Below are 20,722 nucleotides of genomic sequence, written 5' to 3' on the forward strand. Positions count from 1 at the left end.
AGAGTGCAAAAAAACCTGTTTGACCAACATAAAATATGAGATGAATGTACACACCACAAATAACAATGGTTCTTTCAAAAACCACCTCCCTCTTCTCCCTGGAAAAAAAAGCTGTTGTTTCCAGTCTAACCTACCTCATAGAGTTAGTGTGAGGATGAAATGGGAAACTCTGCATAAGTTTCCCTGTTCTTGGAGAGGTACCTTTAATGTTAATGCTTTACATTTGCAGACTGTGAGAGCATTTGAAGCACTTTATATACCATGGTCTCCTTTTGATTTGCTGAAGACCATCTAGTTAGGTCAGGGAACACTTAAACCCAGGGTTTCTTGATGTGTAGCTCTGTCTTCTAGCCACTGCTCTACACCAGATCCATCAAGTGTGATGTCAAAGTAAATGGAGAAACTTTAGTAAATTCAAGGATGCTGCTGTCTCCCACTCTAGACACAATACTTGTCTTCCTCCCCCCATTATAGTTCTGAGAAGTAACCAAACCCTTCATTGAATTTCCGAGTCCTGAAATATTGTAAACATGCCTGGAGTTGAGAGATTTGGGAGCAGTGATCTTCCTAGGATGTTGATTCTCCTACTTCTCTACTGCTAAAGAAATAGGAAAAACAAAATCCTAAATGGATGAGTTTTCCAAAGGAATTAGTGGATAAACAGCAGATTTAGTCAATCCAGCATCAAGCAGAGATAATCAGCAGTGGCTATTCAAAGAGAAAAACACTACATTCAAAGCATATTTGAGAATGACACAAAAGGAGACTCATTGCTGATCTGATTTATTTTCTTATTTGTTTATAGTAGTGAGATGAGTGACTTTAGCCTGCTTTGGCACTGAAGTTCTCCAGCCCGTGTGTGACACTTAAAAACACCTAATTGCTCAGGGTGGCAAACAGTGACTTGTTTGTGCACCTGGTAACTAGACAATGAAGCTTTACACAGGTTGGTCCATGTGGGTAGGAAGGGCTCGTAACCATTTTTGTGGGCTCCTTATTTTTATAGGCTTAGCTGTAAGGCAGCAATCACTGATGTGTCCTTTTCCATCCGAGTAGCGGTACACTTAGGACTGCCGTGCAGCTGGAGAATCTACTCTCCCTTTCAACCTCAAGGTGTGATATCTCAAGGGAAAGGTCATGTACGCCTGCAAAGAAATGAGTAGCTCTGCAAGTTTGATTGGTGTCCTGCTCTGCGGAGCTTGGGTGGCCTGGGGGCATGGGCAGAAGCTGGTGGATTGTGGGAGCAGCCCAGCACATTCTGGAGTGCACTGGCTTTGCACAGGACCACATATTGTTGCAGCTGGACTACTAAAATACAAAGCCAGTTGGAGAGCCTGCACGGTGCCTCCCTTTCCTGCTGGAGCAGCATAGCACAGGACTGGGGCATGAACTATGCCAGCTACTTCATTCCATTGGAGCAGGCTCAGGTATCTGGATTCTGGGAGACTTTCCTTTGCCCTGGAAAGCTGTTTCTGATTGCCCGGGGCTACGGACCTTCCTTGGCTGTCTCATTCTTGTTTGGTGGCTCTTGGTGGCCTTTTCAAAAGCATGCTGTGAAGGGCTGATTTTGCTTCAGTAAAAGCAGGTGCCCCTTTCAGATGAGCTTAACTTCTGCTCTCCTGCTGGGATGGAAATGTGATACTTTGAAACAGGATTCCCACAAGGGGGATTGTTAGGATCCTAACAGCACGGGGAACGCGTGCGTGTGTGTGTGTGTGTGTGTGTGTGTGTGTGTATCTCAGGTCTATGCCACACAACAACAAAAGATATGCTGAACTATGTTTCTTCAAGCTGTGGGGATGGGGGAGTATAAGGGCTATATACTAGACACCGTTAAGAAATTAGGAAGAAGAAGAAGAAGAGATTGGATTTATACCCCACCCTTCACTACCTGAAAGAGTCTCAGAGTGGCTTACAATCTCCTTTCCCTTCCCCTCCCCACAACAGACACCCTGTGAGGTAGCTGAGAGAGCTCCCCCCCCCCCGGGAACGGGAGAACAGCTCTGAAAGAACTTCAGACTGACCTGAGGTCACACCAGCAGCTGCATGTGGAGGAGTGGGGAATCAAACCCGGTTCTCCCAGATTAGAGTCCACTCTCCTAACCACTACACCAAACTGGCTGTTGGGTCATAGGATCCCTTATGGTCTGTCTTTCCCTGGTTGGCTCTAACTGCAGTTGAACATTACATCAGCACTGGGGTTGCTAGCCAGCTTCAAACCTCTGGTTTGTAATGTGGATCAAGAAGGAATCCTGGTTAACTGTGATCATTGTTACCTCCATGTTAATGAGACCCAGTACTGCGTGTCGTGGTCAGAGTGCCAGACTAGGACCTGAGAGACCTGGATCTGTATCCCCATTCCGCCACAGAAACTTGCTAGGTGACCTTGAACTCTCAGCCTAATGGAACTCACAGCATTGTTATAAGGATAATATGGAGGCGGGGAGAGTGACGTCGTAAGCCTCTCTGGATCCCCGTTCAGGAGAAATGTGAGGTATAAATACCCAAATAAATAAAGAGATAATACTTAACTGTGATTAAAGGCTGGCAAGAGGAATTTGAAAGCAGAGAAGACAGCAGGGGAAGGAAGTACATGTGATCCTGCTCCCCAGTTTCTAAATGAAGAAAGGGAAGAAGAAGAGACTGGATTTTATACTCCACCCTTCACTACCCGAAGGAGTCTCAGAGCAGCTTGCAATCCCTGCCCCCTTCCCCTCCCCACAACAGACACCCTGTGAGGTAGGTGGGGCTGAGAGAGCTCTCTCAACAACTGCCCTTGAGAGAACAGCTCTGAGAGAATTTATGACTGACCCAAGGTCACACCAGCAGCTGCATGTGGAAGAGTTGGGAATCAAACCTGGTTCTTCCAGATTAGAGTCTGCACTCCTAACCACTACACCAAACTGATTAAGAGATACTCTGCATGAATACAAAGGGATGCAGCTGGACTCTGTGGCCTGAGCACGGTGGCAGCCGAATTTGTTACATCCTGGAGTCTGCTGAGTTGCCTCCACTCAGCACAGTTAAGGTCATCACACCCACCGTTGAGGGAAACCTTGTTGTCTCAGTCTTCTCAAGTGTGTCCGAGTGTCAGTTCTAGTTTGCTTGGCAGAAAATCAGCAACAATGGCTGTACAAAAAGAAGCAACTCAGCACTTCTTCCTTTTTTGGTAACTTTGCAAAATCACTGCCCACCGTCTAGGCCGCTTGTGCTGATCCACCAGGAAAACAGAAGCCTGCAAGAACCAAAAGGCCGTGACACAGAACAGTGCATAAGCTTTCAAGTTCTGAGTCAGGTTGGATTTCTAAAAAGAGGGGAGGGGAGATGATTCAGGCCCTTATCTGAATGCGTCTTGGTTGCATCTGGTGCAGAAGGCTCGGCAGCCTTGCAGTTTGCTGCCAGATATTGTTTGCTGGAGAGAAAAGCCTGTTGTGCTGAAGGGGTGTACTTCAGAGAGGGTGGCAGAGTCTCCCTGTGTACAGATACACAATGCAGGTAGTGCTGTCGGTGGAGGTGGGAGCAGTTTTGCTTTCACTGTACTTGTTTTTCCCCAGTTGAGTGACCAGTAGCCATGCACTGCTATGGGTTGAATGGGTACAGTTGGAGACATCGCAGGAATGTAGGATAAGCCCAGCCCCCAGAAGCATCACCTTGCCATGAGGTGGCACGGCATCTGACCACATGGGAAAAGAGTGTTCCTCGAGTGATGGCCATGAGTTAGCAATGGATTGGGAATCCTGACATGTAGATCTTCCCGACCTAACTCAAGAATGCGATGGTGCTGCTGTCAAAGGACATACACTTGTTGCCTCTTTTGTGCATATTAGTGTGCATCAAGAGTAGCGAGGGCACAGCCCTTGTCCATGGAGCTAACTTTTAAATTCCTTGCACGCCAAAGGACAGTGTGATTACTGAGGATACGTACAGGCAGCAAAGGCTTGTTGTGGCTAAGAACTGTCTGTCTCCTGCTTGCCTCCCTTTCACCCTCACAACAGGACGCAGAATCTGCTACCATCCAGAGTCTGCTCAAGACATTTTGCCCCAAAGGTGGAAAGCTAGAATGGTGCTTCCTCTGTCTTCCCCAGCATGGTGAAAATATAAATTAATTAATTCTCCATGTCCTGTACTACAATAGCACCCAGTTGTAGGCTGGTCCTGCTGAGAGAAACATGAGCCATGGCTGGTGACCGATTCCTCCATTTTCCTCATAATAGATAGGGACAATGTGGGGCAAGGCGATTTCCAAAGGGCAAGTCTCAAAGATCTTTTTTTTGCATATATCTTCAAGATTAAATTGCAAAATTTACGTGTATTTCAACAACATTTGTTGTGGTTACTTTTTGTGCAACCATGCTGTTCATGCAAGCCAAACATGCCTTTTTTAAAAGGTAAAATAGATTTTTGCCCTTGGCATTGATATGTTGACACAGGCTAATTTGTTTACAGCAGTAGCCAGTCAGTTTCCTTCCAGACTTGCAATTGTGTCAAGTATTGCCATATTTAGTAACATCTTTAATGACATTGTTATTACAAAGAGTCAGGGTAACAGTGCTGTCGGACGATGGCAATAGAGTGATTTCTGTGCCGTCCTCCGTTTGCAGCAATGTTTTCGCCTGTTGAAACTGCAGCACTATAGCCTGTCCAACGTGGATGGGCAACACACTGTTGATGCATCTGGAAAGAGGACAGGTTGTGTTGGCTAGTTAATGACCAGCAATTTCCCAGTTTCACTGCCATTTTAAAATATCTTGAAGCACAGTCTCTTCCCTCATTACATTTAAATGCTGATATTGTGAATTAGAAATGTGACCAGGAAACATTTAATTAAAAGATCAGTTACAGCTCGGGGAAGGCTCCTAATTCATTTCTTTGGGGTTTTTTGCTGTTTTTAAAAAAAATATGGAAGCTTTTTTTGTGTGTGTATGAATTTTGCTGCCACATTAGTAAAAAAGCACTTAATTGAACAATAATGAACAAATGGCAGGTTTACAAAAGGCATTAATTGAAGGGTTGGGGAAGTGTGATCTCCATTTTTTTCCCCCTTAAAAGTGCTTGTTTGCTAGTTTCAGTTCCTTTGGTGTGCAAGAATGAAATAGCACAACTTGAGGGTTCATTTTAAAATAGTGGTAAAAGACTCCGTGGAGCTGCCTGAATTGCTCAGCCTGTCACAGAATCACACAAGGCCTTTGAGAGCCAGTTTGGTGTAGTGGTTAGGAGCATGAACTCTAATCTGGGAGAACTGGGTTTGAATCCCCACTCCTCCACATGCAGTTGCTGGTGTGACCTTGGGTCAGTCACAAGTTGTTTCAGGCACTACTGTTCTCTTAAGGGCAGTTCTCAGGAGAGCTCTCTCAGCACCACCTACCTCACATGGTGTCTGTTGTGGGGAGGAGAAGGGAAAGGGATTGTAAACTGCTCTGAGACTCCTTCGGGTAGTGAAGGGCGGGGTATAAATCCAATCTCCTCTCTTCTTCTTTGGCTGTGTATGAAATTGACTAGAATGTGTAATTAGCATTCACAGTAGCAATGAGGTTATAAAACTGAACATTGTCCCCCTTGTTGAAGCAACCACACAGAGAGATGTTCCTGAACAATAATCATGTGTGGCCTGAAACATATGACAGTGACACTGCTCCCTAAAAGGAGGCAGGGGACCCCCTCCAATAAACAGTATCTTTGGTGCTGATCTGCTGGTAAATGTAACTGACGTTTGGGACTGTTAAGGTTAAAGGTAAAGGTAAAGGTTTCCTTGCTCGAAAGCCAGTCGAATCCGACTCTAGGGTTGCAGTGCTCATCTCCGTTTCAAAGCCGAAGAGCCAGCGCTGTCCGAAGACGTTTCCATGGTCATGTGGCCGGCATGACTAAACACCAACGTGCACGGAACGCTGTTACCTTCCCACCGAAGTGGTACCTATTTATCTACTTGCAATTTCTTGCTTTCGAACTGCTAGGTTGGCAGGAGCTGGAACTAGAAATGGGAGCTCACTCCATCATGCGGCACCTGGGTCTCGAACTGCTGAACTACCGACCTTCCACAGCCTGCAGTTCAGCGTCTTAACCACTTGAGCCACTGCAGCTCCTTGACTGTTAAGGTTAAAGACCTATAAATGGAAATGTTTAAAATATCGGGGGCTTTGGCTGGTTTGGCAAAAAACTGAGCAGGGAGAAGGCAATGGAGATCTTTCTGCTCACACTTCCTTCTGACTCCAGTTACAGATGATCCACTTTTGATTTTTTATGGTTTATGGTAGGTTTTGTTTTCAGTAAGACGAAATAAATAAATGAGAAACAAGGCTGCAGGGGTCTCGATTGGGTGAAGGCCAGCCGAGACATATTGGAAGTGGTTGTAGGAACTTTAGATGGGATTCTCCTCCTCACCTCCATTCACATGGGGCACTGGCACAGCCCTCTTGCAGGAGGCCCCCCCCCCTGAAATGTACAGGAACTGTGCAAGAGCACAGCAGCGATTTGTCACTGTTCATTTCGAGGGAGGTTGTGCAAGAGAACTTCCCAGTGGGCTGTGCTTGTGTCCATCTTTTTATGTGTACTCTTGGTGCCCTTGATGACACCCAAAACCTGCTGCCTTGCCTCTGTCTGATTACCTGTTTGCACCAATACTACCGTGTTACAGTAGTCCCTTGAAAACGTAGTGCCTCCTGCTTCCTGGTGAGCAAGTCAGTTGGTCACTGTATGCATAGGTTTCATGTAATCAGCTGGCAACAGGTAGGGAGGTATCAATCATATCTCTTTCCCCACTGACACAGCACTCCCAACAGTTAAGTAATTAAGCCCTGACTCTTCCAATTAATCTCCCTTGACCAGGTGCCCTGGCATTTCCTGGTGCATAGCTCTAAGTGGTCAGGACCATGTGTCAAAATTCTGAAAGCACAAGATGGGCCCCCGAATGATAACCTTTTACAAACGTAGCCTTCTTGGTTGCCCCACTCCTGAACTTTTAAGCCATGCTGCTGCTCGACAGTTCAGACCTCCTGTATAGCCATGAAAGCTATTAAAGCCCCAGTCCACACAGAATGCCGGGGAATTCTTTGGTAGGAATGATTCAACCGTGAAGCAGCCCCTGTGGTTCAGGCAGTGGGAGGCGACCGTAGAAGTGATATGGGCCCAGAGTGAGCTCTGAGCAGGTCAGTAAGGAGTGGTGTCTTGATTGTGTAAACAGAAGTGGCTGAGGAGTGTCCCAGCAATGCTCCCTCTGCCTCTTCAGAGTGAAGCAAATGCACAGCAGCCCTCCGGGCAGTTCACTTTTAGTCTTCTTGGAGGCGATTTATCTTTTCCCACTGCCACCTGACAGTGACCATTCTAATATTACCAGCTTTTCAAGTCCAGACCCTCTGATGACGGGGCTGACAAACCCCAGACAGAAAGCACCAAGGAGAGGCGAGGGAAATGTGAAGGAAGTCCTTGGGGTATCTGCTTTTTAAATCCCGGGAGTTTTACAATTCTCAGTCAAGATCTAGCTGGGAGACCATCTGCCCTTTTATCTCGGTTGCATTCCTGGCTGCAGTAGGCTTCTCAGGAATGGAGTCTGTGTGTTTTCGCATGAGGAGACAGCCATTTTGATAATCACATTTTCTGCTTATGGCCCAAATATGTCACCTGTGAAAAGCCTTCCCCTGAGCAGCTTTGTTTGGAAAACCGGTAGCTTCAGACGGCACTCTCTGTTCAGCTTCCATTCTGTTCAGTGAAGCTGAGGCAAGGGGAACGCCATGTGGGATTGTGCCCCTTTGGGTCAAGTAGTCTCTGTCACTGCTGCACATAACAGCCTCTGAAATCCAGGGTCCGAGTCAGCAGCCTCACATTGCCAGTGGCAAGATTGGCTCTGGCTCATAAAAGAAAAGAGCAAGCTTGAATTTTCATCTTCCCCCAAGGAGTCTGGCACCATTAGCTACCTGCAACTGTGATGCATTTTTTTCTCAAACTCGTGGTGTGTCAAGGAGTCACTAGCTGGAACCACCTTGTAGACTCAGTCAAATAATGATTATTTTGTATAGAAATTCCCCTTTTACCACAGAATCCCCAATCATGCCATGGAAGCTCACCTTAGGCCAGTCACACTCTCAGAAGAGGAGGAGGAGGAGGATTTATACCGCGCCCTTCATTCGGAGTCTCAGAGTGGCTTACAATTTCCTTCACTTCCTCTCCCCACAACAAACACCCTGTGAGCAATGTTCCCTCTAAGCTGTGGAGTCCTGCGAGCAAAAATTCTCCTTTGTGAGCTATGGGCATTAAAGTTGTGAGCGAGTGATTCGGCTACTGTGTAAATTAGTTTGCTCTGGAGCCATCCTCCCTGAGCCAGGGCTGCCAAGCCACGGCGGGGGATCCGTGCGTCTTCACAGGATCCCTGCCGCAGGGGGACAGCGATACGCGTTGCACCACTGTCGCCAGGATGGGATGCTACACGTCGCTCTGGCAACAGGGCTGTCCCGTTGCCAGAGCGACACGTAGCATCACATCCTGGCGACAGCGGTGCAACGCGTATCGCTGTCCCCCCGTGGCAGGGATCCTGTGAAGACGCATGGATCCCCCGCCGCGGCTTGGCAGCCCTACCCTGAGCTCAGACAAAAATGTGTGAGCCAGAGGCTAAAAAATTGTGAGCTAGCTCACACTAACTCAGCTTAGAGGGAACACTGCCTGTGAGGTAGGTGGGGATGAGAGACCTCTGAGAGAACTGCTCTTAAGAGAACAGCTCTGAGAGAACTGTGACTGACCCAAGGTCACCCAGCTGGCTGCATGCGGCAGAGTGGGGGATTGAACCCAGTTCTCCAGAATAGAGTCTTCCGCTCTTAGCCACTACACCAAACTGGCTCTAAACCACCAAACTACTACACCTACTTCATAGGGTCGTTGTGAGGATAAAATGGAGGAGAGGAAAACACTGCAAGCGGCTTTGGGTCCCTGGGCAGAAATGAATGAAATAAAAATAAAATCCTAGAACTGAAAGGAGGTCCCCGAGGCTCTCCATTCCTATCCTGTTGCGGCCGAAATAAAACCAGGCAAACCTAGGTCAGGGCACAGCCACAAAAAAGGAGTTGTGACACCCGTCGAGCAAATTGCTTTAGCTGATTCAAATCAGATGAAACCATGCAAAAGTGAATGATGACATGAGGAAGGGAAAGATGCTGGAGATAATTGGCAGAGGATGACTCTCTCTTGAGCCTTGCTTGAGGTGTGGTGTGGATTACTCCATGCCGGCTCTCTCTTGGGGCTGTGTGATAGGGCTTGCTGTGGCCCCTTCTGAAAGGGCGAGATGGAGTTCAGGGAGGAGGAGACAACACTGTGAAATGGAACCTCCCTGGAGAAATTACAGAGGAGTACCTGGGGGGGCGGGGGGAGCAGGCCAGTATCCCAGCATATATTCAGTAGCTGCAGACCTTCAACAAAAAAAGGGGGAGTCTCCATCACGAAGCTGCCAAATTTGAATACATTAGCAAATTTGACTGTGTTTGAACTTTGCCTCCATGACAAATCCCGGGAGTGGTTGGATAACGACAAAAAGTAATTGTCCCTCATTAGGTATTTATTTACCCCCTTGATCATGCTCTGCTTGTTCGTCATGGGTTAGGAGCAGGTCACGCCCCTGCAGATCAGCTCTTGCACTCATTTCATTGGATGCTGTATGGTCTGTGTGGCACACCCGTCGCTGTCCCTTGCCCTGCGTGACCTTTCAACTGTGTTTTGTACAAAAGCCACACTTTCTGTTCTTTCTCTCCCCTGTGGATATAGAGAGAGATGGGGATAAGCTGGTAGATTTATTTATTTTAATACTTGTACCCTGCTTTTCTTCTCAAAGCATCTTATAACACTGTTTTTCCCTCCTCCATTTATCCTCACTGCAACCTTGGGAGGTAGGTCAGGCTGAGAGAGAGAGAGTGACTAGCCCAAAGTCACCCAGGCAAGCTTCCATGTCAGAGTGGGGATATGCTAGGATTAAAGTCTGACACTCTTAGCATATACTGTTGACTTTTTATTTATTTTTATGTACTCGCGCATGCACGCACGCACACCAGTTCATGCATGTGCAAAGCATTTTATGGTCCACCATAAATGTTTTTGTCTCTCAGGTGCCACAAGATTCTGTTGCTTGTTTTATGTTCAGAGGTGTAGCCCCTGAATGCCAGATGCCAGGGATAGAACACTGGGGGCAAGGAGGACCTCATGCCTGGCTTCCCCAGAGGCATCAGTCTGGCCAGCATTAGAAACAAGAGGCTGAACTAGATGGACCATTTTGCTGAACCAGAAGTGCAGATCTTATGCTCTTTTAAGGAGCTGTGCAGCTGACATTTGCTTGAGGCAGCAATATATTTAGAAGTAGTACTGATGCCGCAGTGTGTGAAACCACATCCACTTGCAGCTTTCCCATTCTGCTGTGTGGGGAATCGTGTGAATCTGTCCCAAGTTAAACTGTTTTTCTTTCTTTGCATGCACATATTAAACACAGGAAGCTGCCTTATATTGAATCGGACCTTTGGTCCATCAGTGTCAGTGTTGTCTACTCAGACTGGCAGCAGCTCTCCAGAGTCTTAGGCAAGGGGTTTTCACATCACCTGCTGCCAAATCCTTTTAACTGGAGAGGCCAGGGATTGAACCTGGGACCTTCTGCAGGCCAAGGAGATACTCTACCACTGAGCCACGGCCCCTCCCCAAAGTCTTGCATGGCTTTGTTGTGTTGGTTCTGGTGTTCTTCAGAAGGATGATTAATGGCATCAAAGTGAGTTGCACTCTGAATTATTCTTTGAAAGGGATCGGTGGTTCCCTGTGTTCATGGAACTGATTATCCCCCTTGGCAGAATACATCGCAACTTTCCCCTGAGTAGGCCAGTAAGAGAGGCGTGAGCTCTCCTATAGGCGGTGCAAGGCCATGGACCAGTCTGGAGTTTGAGCTTTTGCTTGGTAATCTTAGAGGTGGTAGGCAGGGATTTAGCTTGAGTGCTACCTGCGCCCCCCGGCTAGAGGTTGGTGTTGCAAGAAGAATTGTTGGGGAAACCCCTTTGCATCAGTAGGACAGAGAAGATCAGCTGATACTCCCATAGAAAGGCTCCCATGTATGAGCAATCTTTGTTTACTTACGTATTTAGATATCTAAACCTTATATTTTCTCCCTAGTGGGGAGCCAAAGCAGCTTGGTGTAGTGGTTAAGTGCACAGACTCTAATCTGGGAGAACAGGGTTTGATTCCACACTCCTCCACTTGCACCTGGCTGGATGACCTTGGGCAAGCCATAGTTCTGTCAGAGCTGTTCTTGAAAAAGAGCAGTTTCTGTCAGCGCTCCCTCAGCCCCACCTACCTCACAGGGTGTCTGTTGTGGGGAGGGGAAGGGAAAGGAGTTTGTAAGCCGCTCTGAGACTCCTTTGGGTAGTGAAGGGTAGGGTATAAATCCAATCTCCTCTTCTTCTCTTTTTCCTTCCATTTTTATCCTCACAACAACCCTATGAGGTAGGTTGGGCTGAGTGAGAGAGAGAGCATGAGTATGACCGGCCCAAGACCACCTAGTGAGCTTCTGTGGTAGAGTGGGGATTCAAACCTGGCTTCCCGGATCCTAGGCTAACTGCTACAGTGGGTTGCCAGCTCAGGCTTCGGGGATTCCTGGGGATTTGGGGGCAGCACTTGAGGAGGGCAGAGTCTGGAGAGGGGAGGGAACTCAGGGGGGCCATCAGATGCCATAGATCCCACCCTCCAAAGCTGTCATTTCCTGTAGGGGAATTGATCTCTGTAGTTCGGAGCAATGCTCCCTGTAAGCTCTGGAGTCTTGTGAGCAAAAATTCTACTTTGTGAGCTACTGGCATTAAAGTTGTGAATGAGCAATTTGGCTACTGCATAAATTAGTTTGCTCTGGAGCCATCCTTCCTGAGCGAAGACAAAAATGTGTGTGCCGAAGGCTAAAAAACTGTGGGCTAGCTCACACTAACTCATCTTACAGGGAACACTGGTCTGGAGTTCAGTTGTAACTTCCAGGGGAACTTGAGGAAACATCTGGTTGTTGGTAATTCTAACCCCTACACCACAGTGGTTCTGTGAAACCTGTTTAGTCTGTCTGTCAGTCAGTCAGGAATAAGTAAGTAGCAAACATTTTTCTCCCGTCCTTCCTTGAATGAGCTCAGGGAGGTGGACAAAATGACCTTGATAGGCCAGTGGTCTGACTCAGTGGAAGGCAGTTTCATGTGTGTGTTTAAAAGGAAAATTCTGGACTTTTTTCCTGTTTTTTGGTACCCTTCACGTCTGCTTCCAAGTACCCGGTTGTAGCTGCACCTGCTTAGGTGTTCCAGGGCCTGGACTAGATGACCTTCAGGTCTCTCACATCTGCAGTGACTCCCTCTCAAAGCCAGTTTATCTGCAGCATCTTGGGGCAAAGCAAGCCCCTCAAGCCCCATTTGCTGGGGGATTTCTTCGGGGCATACTGGCCAAAAGTGCTGTGTGCCTGGGGAAGCTGTGGAGTCACCACCGGCCATGAGAAGCCTTCTCTCTTGCGGGCTGAGATCATCGTTGCCTATTTATAGAACTGGAGTTTGTGTGATTTAATCCTCATCAATTATGGCTGAGAACTCAGCAGGCAGGGGAAGGGAGAAAAGGATGCACAGTGGTCTGGTCTGGCAGCGTCAGGCACAGCTAGGAAAAGAAAACCTACAAGGGATGTTTGTTTTTTGTGCGGGGAAGAGCAGTGGTGCTGCAATAGCATGATGCGCCTTCCAGCACAGATTCCAGTGCATCCGCCAGGTTCTGGAGATCTGTCATCCCTCTTAAATGTGTGGGAGTTTCTACCTAGCCTTAACAGCTGTCACAAATGCACAAGGTTTTAACCAGTGAAGGCCCTCATTAGTTCTGAAACTTTCAGTGTTGCGAATATTCTGTATGCAAACTATCCAGATTCTTATTCTAAAAGTAAACCACATTCTAAATGAATCAGGGTATGTGGGGGGAAACAAATTGCACAGACTTCCTCAACGATTCAGGGTCGCTGTTTGTTTGTTTTTCCACATGGCACATACTTAACATGGAACTAATGGCCAGAGTGTCGAGCTATCCACCATGGGTCCCAGCTGTGCTGGAGAGAAGGCAGGCTTTGGAAAGAAATTAATAAAAGACAGCCATGTATGGCATTCAGAGAGGTTCTGCCTCTGAACATGGAGGCTCCGTTTTGGTTGTCAAAGGGGCAGTAACCGCTGATAGAGTGGTCGCCTATGAATATGTCTCATTCTGTTTTTTAATAAAAGCTATATAAGCTACTCGCCATTCCCACATCATTCTGCAAGACTGAAAATCAACTTCATTCATTAGAGTAAAATTTCTCTTGAAACCCTTCTTGCTTTTATACAGTTCTTTCTTTGTCCCCTCCATCTGTACTTTGAATTCACTGATTGTAGTTTTACACTCTTTGGATCTTTTGCCTCTCGCACCAAGCTGCCTTGAGCCTGGCCCACTGGAAAAAGTGCTACTTCTTTATTGGGACCAAAGCCCTAATCTGGTATGCTGGTGAAGAGAGAACAAAGTTGGGTTTCTGCCTCTGGCCATATCTTTGGTTCCAGTGCAGAGACATCCACTGTGGTCTCTGCTGCCATACTGAACATTGTAATTTTATAGCAGCGCCCCTCTCACTTTCCCAAAGACAAGCTCCAAGGAGTTTTACCACCCACTGTCTTGTTTACTTGTGGATTTCCTACTCTCATAAACCCATAATCCTGGCTTTACCAGACAGAGAAGAGAGGTTGGAAAGGAGTGGCTCTGAAAGCCTGTTTTGGCTGCTTAATTGTTTCTTCCTCTGCTTCATGGAATCCCTGGGGGGCCCATCCAACTTTGCATGGCTATCAAGTGGCAAGGAGCTGGGGCTGCTACAGAGCAAAGATCAGGCTCAGGGTTCAAGAAGTGAGGGGTTTTGTAGTCCTGCAAGAACTCCTGTCTGCTTTACTTTCCATTGGAGTGCTGCATTCCTCTAATGGGATGTGGGGAAGCAGTGTGTGTAAGCAGGTTTGGTGTAAAACGCTTCTCTGGATGTTTCATTTTTCCTTTCAGCTTTTCTTGCATACAGATGGAGTTGATAATGGTGTGGGGTTTTGTTTTTTGGTTTCCCCACATGGAAAGAATGCCAATATTTAAAAGGCAATGGGCATTCTGAAATTTTTAAAATAGTGCTTGTTGGTCAATGTGAATTAGTTTTTGCCTTTGTCTCGATCCCCCCCCCCCCCCGCCATCCTCTTCTGGGTTGTGTTGTATGTCTGCTGCAAGTTAGTTTATATTATTTCCACAGTAGTGGGCTGTCTTCCTGGTTTTGTGTCCACACACGGTTAGTATGACATGGTCATGTGCTAAAGTACAGCTGGCTGCACAGATGTACCTGAACTGAGGGTTGGATGTATACTGCTATTTCACACAGGCATAGAGGGGGAAATGCAGAAATGTTATATTTGATGTAGAACTGAACTTTTGGATCATCTTCAGATCTCATGTCTCTTTACAAAAGCAGGTTTCTAGTCCTTATGTCTGTGAAGACATGCTTGAAAGCATCGGGAACGCCTGCAAAGTCTCGAAAGCCAGAGACCAGGGCCGGCTCTCCTGCTAGGCCAACTAGGCACTCGCCTAGAGCGGGAGGCCCTGGATGGGGGCACCGAAGTTCGCCTCCCCCTGCCAAAAGCCAGCGCCAATCCCCAAGGCTCCCCTCCGCGCCCCTCTACATCCTTCCCACCTGCCCGTACCCTCTCTAGCGACCCATGGCCGGCAGGGAAAGGTGCCGGCAGAGCGGGTGCATGAAGAGGAGAGCCCGTGCTGGCCGCCGCCTGCCGGGGGAGCCAAGGCTACTGGAGCTGCTGCAGGCGCCGCCAGGCAGGAGGTAAGCGCGCCCTGCTGCCGGCGCCTCAGCCAGCCAGCCAGCCCTCCGCCCTGGGACCGCATGGCCCTTTACCCCCTTGCCCACCTACCTCTTCCCGCCACGCGCACTCAGGCGGCAGCAGCGGTGGCAGCTAAGGAGTGCTGCCAAGAGGGGGTAAAGGACCGCGTGGTCCCGGGGTGCGCCAAGGCGGAGGGCTGGCTGGGTCAGGCGCCGGCAGGGAGAAAGCGCTGCGGCCTCAAGTTTGCGCACTGGGGGGGGGATTGTGTGAATGATTCTTGGCGGAAGCGGTGGAGAGATCGCAGCCTCTGGGGGCCGGCGCCTGAGCCAGCCAGCCCTCTACCTCGGCACGCCCCGGGACCACGCGGCTCTTTACCCCCTCTTGGCAACGCTCCTTACCTGCTGCTGGAGCTGCCGCCACCGCCGCCAACCGAGCGGCCGGCCCCCCTGCCACTGGGTTCCCGGTGGGGTGGTCTCCAGGCCCCACCGGGAGGTTGGCATCTGCAGCCTGCAGCCTCGCCTCGGGCCAGCCCTGCCAGAGGGGGTTGCGGAATCGGATTTCCAGTGGCTATGGGGCGGGCTTCCCCACAACTAGCAAAACCAGAATTATGCAAAGCAGTGAATATTGCTGAAATTATGCAAAATAGGAGAAATTATACCAATTTGCATAATTAATACATTTTGCAGAATTCAGCTTGGTGCAGAATTTCAATTTCCTGCTTGTGAAGATTTCATATTCTTTTTTAGCATAGATTACATAGACAAGACACACCTCTGTGTGGGCAGGAAGCTGCTCTTTAATGTGAGTTGATGTCATTTTCTAATGCACAGAGCATAATTACCATGATTAAGGTATGCATGAATGCTTTTCCTGAAAGACTAATTTGAACTATTAACTGTCTTGCTTTCATCACCCCCCTCTTTGCCTTTTCCCTGCAGTCTAAAAAATTACTTTGTGCAATACAGACTGCAGGTTCAGTGGTGAAGGGGAGGTTTGGCCTCCTGTGAATTCTTAAGTGTGGATCAGACCCTTTTGTGCAACATTGTGGCTGATAAGGTGGATACACCAGGGAACAAAACAAATACAGTGTGTTTTCATCCCCACTTCCCCCGCCCCCAATCCACTTACTGGCCCAAGGGGCTGGTGTGTGCATTATGGATGAGCCAACAGTCGGAAGAGCATTGGAATTGATTTAGCCCACTGCAGCTGCGTCATCTTGATGGAAAATATCATCTGTGTATTGGCAGAAAATGTGTTTGACTGGTCAGAGTTGAAATGGGTGGCTGGTGCTCCTGCAGAAAGCTGGCAAGGCCCAAACTGGTAAAGTGAGATGTTCAAGAGGCTCCCTTCCGAGAGCTCATGGCAATGCATTTTGCTTTCTCTCCCCCCCTCCCCCCCATTAAAATATCTGCAGACTGACAGTTGTGCTGGTGTACTTGGAATGCAGAATTGTGCCTTCAGAGTATAAGCTTTCCTCAGCCACCCCCCCCCCCCCCCCCCCCCCCCAAACTTCATTGGGAGACAATTGAAGCTGAGGCTTTCTGCATGCAAAGTGAATTCTGGGTTCTCTCAGTCAACAAACTTCCAAGATTTTTCATTTGTATGGGCCCATGGGTTCATCCAGTGCAGCATTATCTATTCTGTTCAGCAGCAGCTCTTCCAGGCAGAAGCATTTTTCAGCATGGCTACCTGAGGTCTTCTTTTAACTGGAGATGCCTGGGATTAAACCTGGGACCTTCTGTGTGCAAAGTACTTGGACTCCCCTGAGCTTCAGCCCCAGCCATTCTAAGGGCACTGAAACCAGCAACTACAACTGTGCTTGGTCGCCTGGGGATCATTCTTGTACTCACCTTTGGTAGCAGCTTTCAGAACATTTTGTGCAAACAAATAAAAAAATATGTCCTGGCAGGTGGAGTCAGACTCTAACTCTGAATAATGACATTGTTTGTACAGTTTGCGCGCATGGCAGTTCAGGTGATTTCTTCACGAAATTCTCTGGGGACTTGTAAAAAAAAGTATATTCAATATGACCTTTGGTTTACAATGAAATAAATCTTATCTCTCTCTCTTTTTTAAAAAAAGAAGTGGGTGTGGAAGCTGATTTATAGAGATGGTACACAAATATGTATTTTGACAATGAAGTGAGAGAGGAAGGAAGGCTGATTCCACATGGTAATGATCTCTGTGTACATCTTTGTCTCTGTAAAGGCAGAGGCACTTGCAGTGGCAACTGAGCATCCACATGGCAGATTTTTCCCATTCTTCCCTTGCCTCAGTCTCCCATGATTGCTACCCACACACACACCACTAACTGGAGGGCCTTATCAGCCTTTTTAAAAAAAATCAACAGCAAAATGTTACAACTATTTCCACACCCTGCTAGCATCACTGAATTCCCAGCTTCATCTAAAAAGGGGGGGAAAGTACGTCTCTGCTTTTGGTTGCAGAGATATAAGGGGAAAGGCCCACTACTTATACGTCTGCAATGGAAAGGGGTAGAGACTTATTCATAAAAAGAATGCTGGGAATTTAGTGAGTTATCAGAGCATGGAAATTGATTGCTACAGCACCGTAGCAATACATTGTAGTGTTATAACACTTCATTGCCGATATTTTGAAAAAGGATGAAGCAAAGAAATGGTGCCAAGGTGGGCAGGACCTTAAAGAATGCATACCTTCCCATCCCCATAGCATGCAAATACACACAGACTGCGATCTTTCCAAAGAGGTGCTATCAAACCAAACTTGGGAAAGCAAGGGAAAACCCAGAAAGTGCACAATTTTGGAAAGACATTATGTGGATGCTCCAAAAAAAAGTGCCCAAGTTTGGATACCAAACTAGAACAAAACCTCTGTGTGGAAGCGATCAAAGCCACACTAACAATACTGTGCTGCCAGGTAATTTTTGTTGGGGCACATTTCCGGGAGGGAAGCCATTAGGCCCGCCATCAGAGCTGGGAAATTCCTGGAGATAAGGGGGTGGAGGGGAGGGGACCACGGAGTCTACCCTCCAAAGCTGCCATTTTCTCCAGGAAGTCTGGACCTGGAGGTTGGCAATCATACTACCAACTTGATAGCCCCCTCTCCTTAATATTAGTAGCTCCTGCAGTATTTGGTAAAGCTTCATTAATTGTGTAGGTGAAAACAAACACAACTGTGCATCTCAGCAGCTGTCCTGAATCGAAATTGTGACCAACATTAATTGTAAACTGCTTTGGGAGCCAGTTTGGCAGAAAAGCAGGGTATAAATGCCTCTGAATAAGTAAACAACACAACCTGCAGCTTGGTCTTGGGACAAAAATGATAGTTTGCCGCTGCACAGAGCCTCGAGTGCCTGTGTGGGGTAATTGGCAACTGCCTTCCAGAGGTGAGAGGTCATGTTCTTTTCTGCTGCAAAGACGGATTTGGTTTTTAATCTCTGGCCTGTGGCTTCCAGCACTGCTGCTATTCCAAGCACTCTTAACAATTGTATGGGCTCTGTCATTGCAGAATGCTGCAGGGCTACAGTTGGTACCAAACTGCTGGAGAAATAAACTGATTTCTCAAAGTTTCTACCCACAAAGGAGGCTGCCTATGGTAAATCTGTATGATTTGCTGCTCTGACCTTGCCTCCTGCCAACCATCCTCTGCTGGGGGCAGGTATTTTTGGCCTGTTGTGACTGGAGTATTCAGTCACATCTGACCAAGAGGCAAAGCAAAATTAAAGGTAAACGGTAAAGGTTTCCCTTGCTCAAAAGCCAGTCAAATCTGTCTCTAGGGGGCGGTGCTCATCTCCGTTTCCAAGCCAAAGAGCCAGCACTGTCTGAAGACTTCGCCGTAGTCATGTGATTGGCATGACTAAACGCCGAGGCGCGTGGAATGCTGTTACCTTCCCACTGAAGTGGTACCTATTTATCTACTTGCAATTTCTTGCTTTCGAACTGCTAGGTTGGCAGGAGCTGGGGCCAGAGACGGGAGCTCACTCCGTCACACGGCACTAGGGTCTTGAACTGCCAATCTACCAACCTTCTGGTCTGCAGCTCAGCATCTTAACCTCTGAGCCACTATGGCCCTAAAGCAAAATTACCTACCCTCAAAGGAGGTGGCCTGTTGTGTTGCTGCAGGAGTCTCTGTTCTGGACAGGTATTCTTCTTTTATACAACAAATAAACCCTCACAGATGTAGGAGCTGAAATGTGGCTTCTGTCTTAACTTAGGGGGGAAATAGGCTTGCCAAATGTGCCCGGGGGGCGGGTAACCCCCCGCTTCGGAGCCCCCGATTCCCGCCCTGGTGGAATCGGCGCCCGGGGGGAACCCCGCCTCCGAAGCTGCGTCACCGGAGGTGACGCAGCCACGTTGCCGACGTTGGGGGCGTGGCCGAGCTCGTCGGGGGGGAACCATATGTATCCCCCCGACGAGCTCGGCCACGCCCCCAACGTCGGTAGCGTCTGACGTCACTTCCAGTGACGTCGCGGCGGTGTGCGCGCACGCACGGACTGCTCCCGGACGGGACGGAGCCTCCCCCGCCGGTGAGTGAAAACTATTTGGCAACCCTAGGGGGAAATTGAATGCCTCAGCAATCCCCCTCTAGATGGTGCTATGGAAAAAGGAGGGTGGGTGAGAGCACCTGCACAAAACATTAAAGCTCTTGGATTTAGTGTTCCCCACAGCCAGGCTTTATAGCCTCAGGCTCTGCAGCTAATCTTTACTTTTCCATATTTGGCACATGATGTGTCTGTATCCCACAGTGCAGGCAAGTAGACTGCAGCTTGTTGAAAAGTATCTGATTCCAAGGATTCTGTTAATCAGGGAGGGATTAGTGTTGTGAATTATAGATGTGGCACTAAAACACTCATCTGCCATTCAATGCCCTTGAAACTCCATTCATAGATTTCTGGCAGAGCTCTGGATACAATGGCTTTTTCTTTAATTGTGGGCTGGGTGGATGGACATCTTAAACAATCTGATTTCCATTCATTTTCTCATTCTGACCAATGACAATGCACATCAGAGAATGTAGCTGATAGCTCCCCCCCCCCCTCGATTACAACATGGTAGCCCTTGTGAGAGCAGGAAGATAAGATATAAATTTTTGTAAAATAAAATCAATAAAATCACCAATATTAGTGGGAACTAATTGTTATTTTCCTCCACCTTTCTTCCAAAAGGGCCCAAGGCAGTGATAATTAATGTATGGTATAGCATCCAACCCTGCTGATTTCTGACAGAAACATAGAATTTATGCTCTTGTTAAGCCAGTGTGTTTAAATATTGGCTAAATCATGGTTGATAAACTGGTTAATATTTACTAATTAATTAAGCAGTTAGAAATTGCAAGTAGATAAATAGGTACCACTTCAGTGGGAAGGTAACAGCGTTCCGTGCGCCTTGGTGTTTAGTCATGCCGGCCACATGACCACGGAAACGTCTTCGGACAGCGCTGGCTCTTTGGCTTTGAAACGGAGATGAGCACCGCAACCCTAGAGTCGGATTCGACTGGCTTTCGAGCAAGGGAACCTTTACCTTTACCTTAATACGAGACAAACTTGCATGCAACCAATTCTTGCAATAATTCAGAGGAATTCCAAAAAACATTTTAAAATATATTCCTTCTGTGAAAAGCACATCACACAAAGCCAGTGTGATGTGGTGACTGGAGTGTCGGACAGGTTCAGATCCCTACTCTGCCATGGAAGCTTGCTGGGTGATGGTGGGCCAGTCGCACTCTCTCAAACTAGCCTACTTGCAGGGTTGTGGTGAAGATAAAATGGAGGAGAGGTGAATGCTGTAAGCCTCTTTGGATCCCCATTGGGGAGAAAGGTGAAGTAAAAATGAAGCAAGTAAATTAAAAAAAACCCAAATATTTCAGAATCTATAGGAGGAGCGATTTCAGTTGAGTATTGGTAGAAG

The 20,722-nt window shown here is 47.7% G+C and overlaps 1 protein-coding gene across 1 annotated transcript in view; it reads left to right on the forward strand.

Annotated features, from left to right (window-relative positions):
• CNNM4 (cyclin and CBS domain divalent metal cation transport mediator 4) overlaps positions 1-20,722 on the forward strand; it is a 51,219-nt gene that overhangs the window by 10,354 nt on the left and 20,143 nt on the right. The window lies entirely within an intron of this gene.

The sequence above is a fragment of the Gekko japonicus genome, unplaced genomic scaffold, assembly GCF_001447785.1.
Source record: "Gekko japonicus isolate JY-2015 unplaced genomic scaffold, Gekko_japonicus_V1.1 scaffold139, whole genome shotgun sequence".
NCBI lineage: Eukaryota > Metazoa > Chordata > Lepidosauria > Squamata > Gekkonidae > Gekko > Gekko japonicus.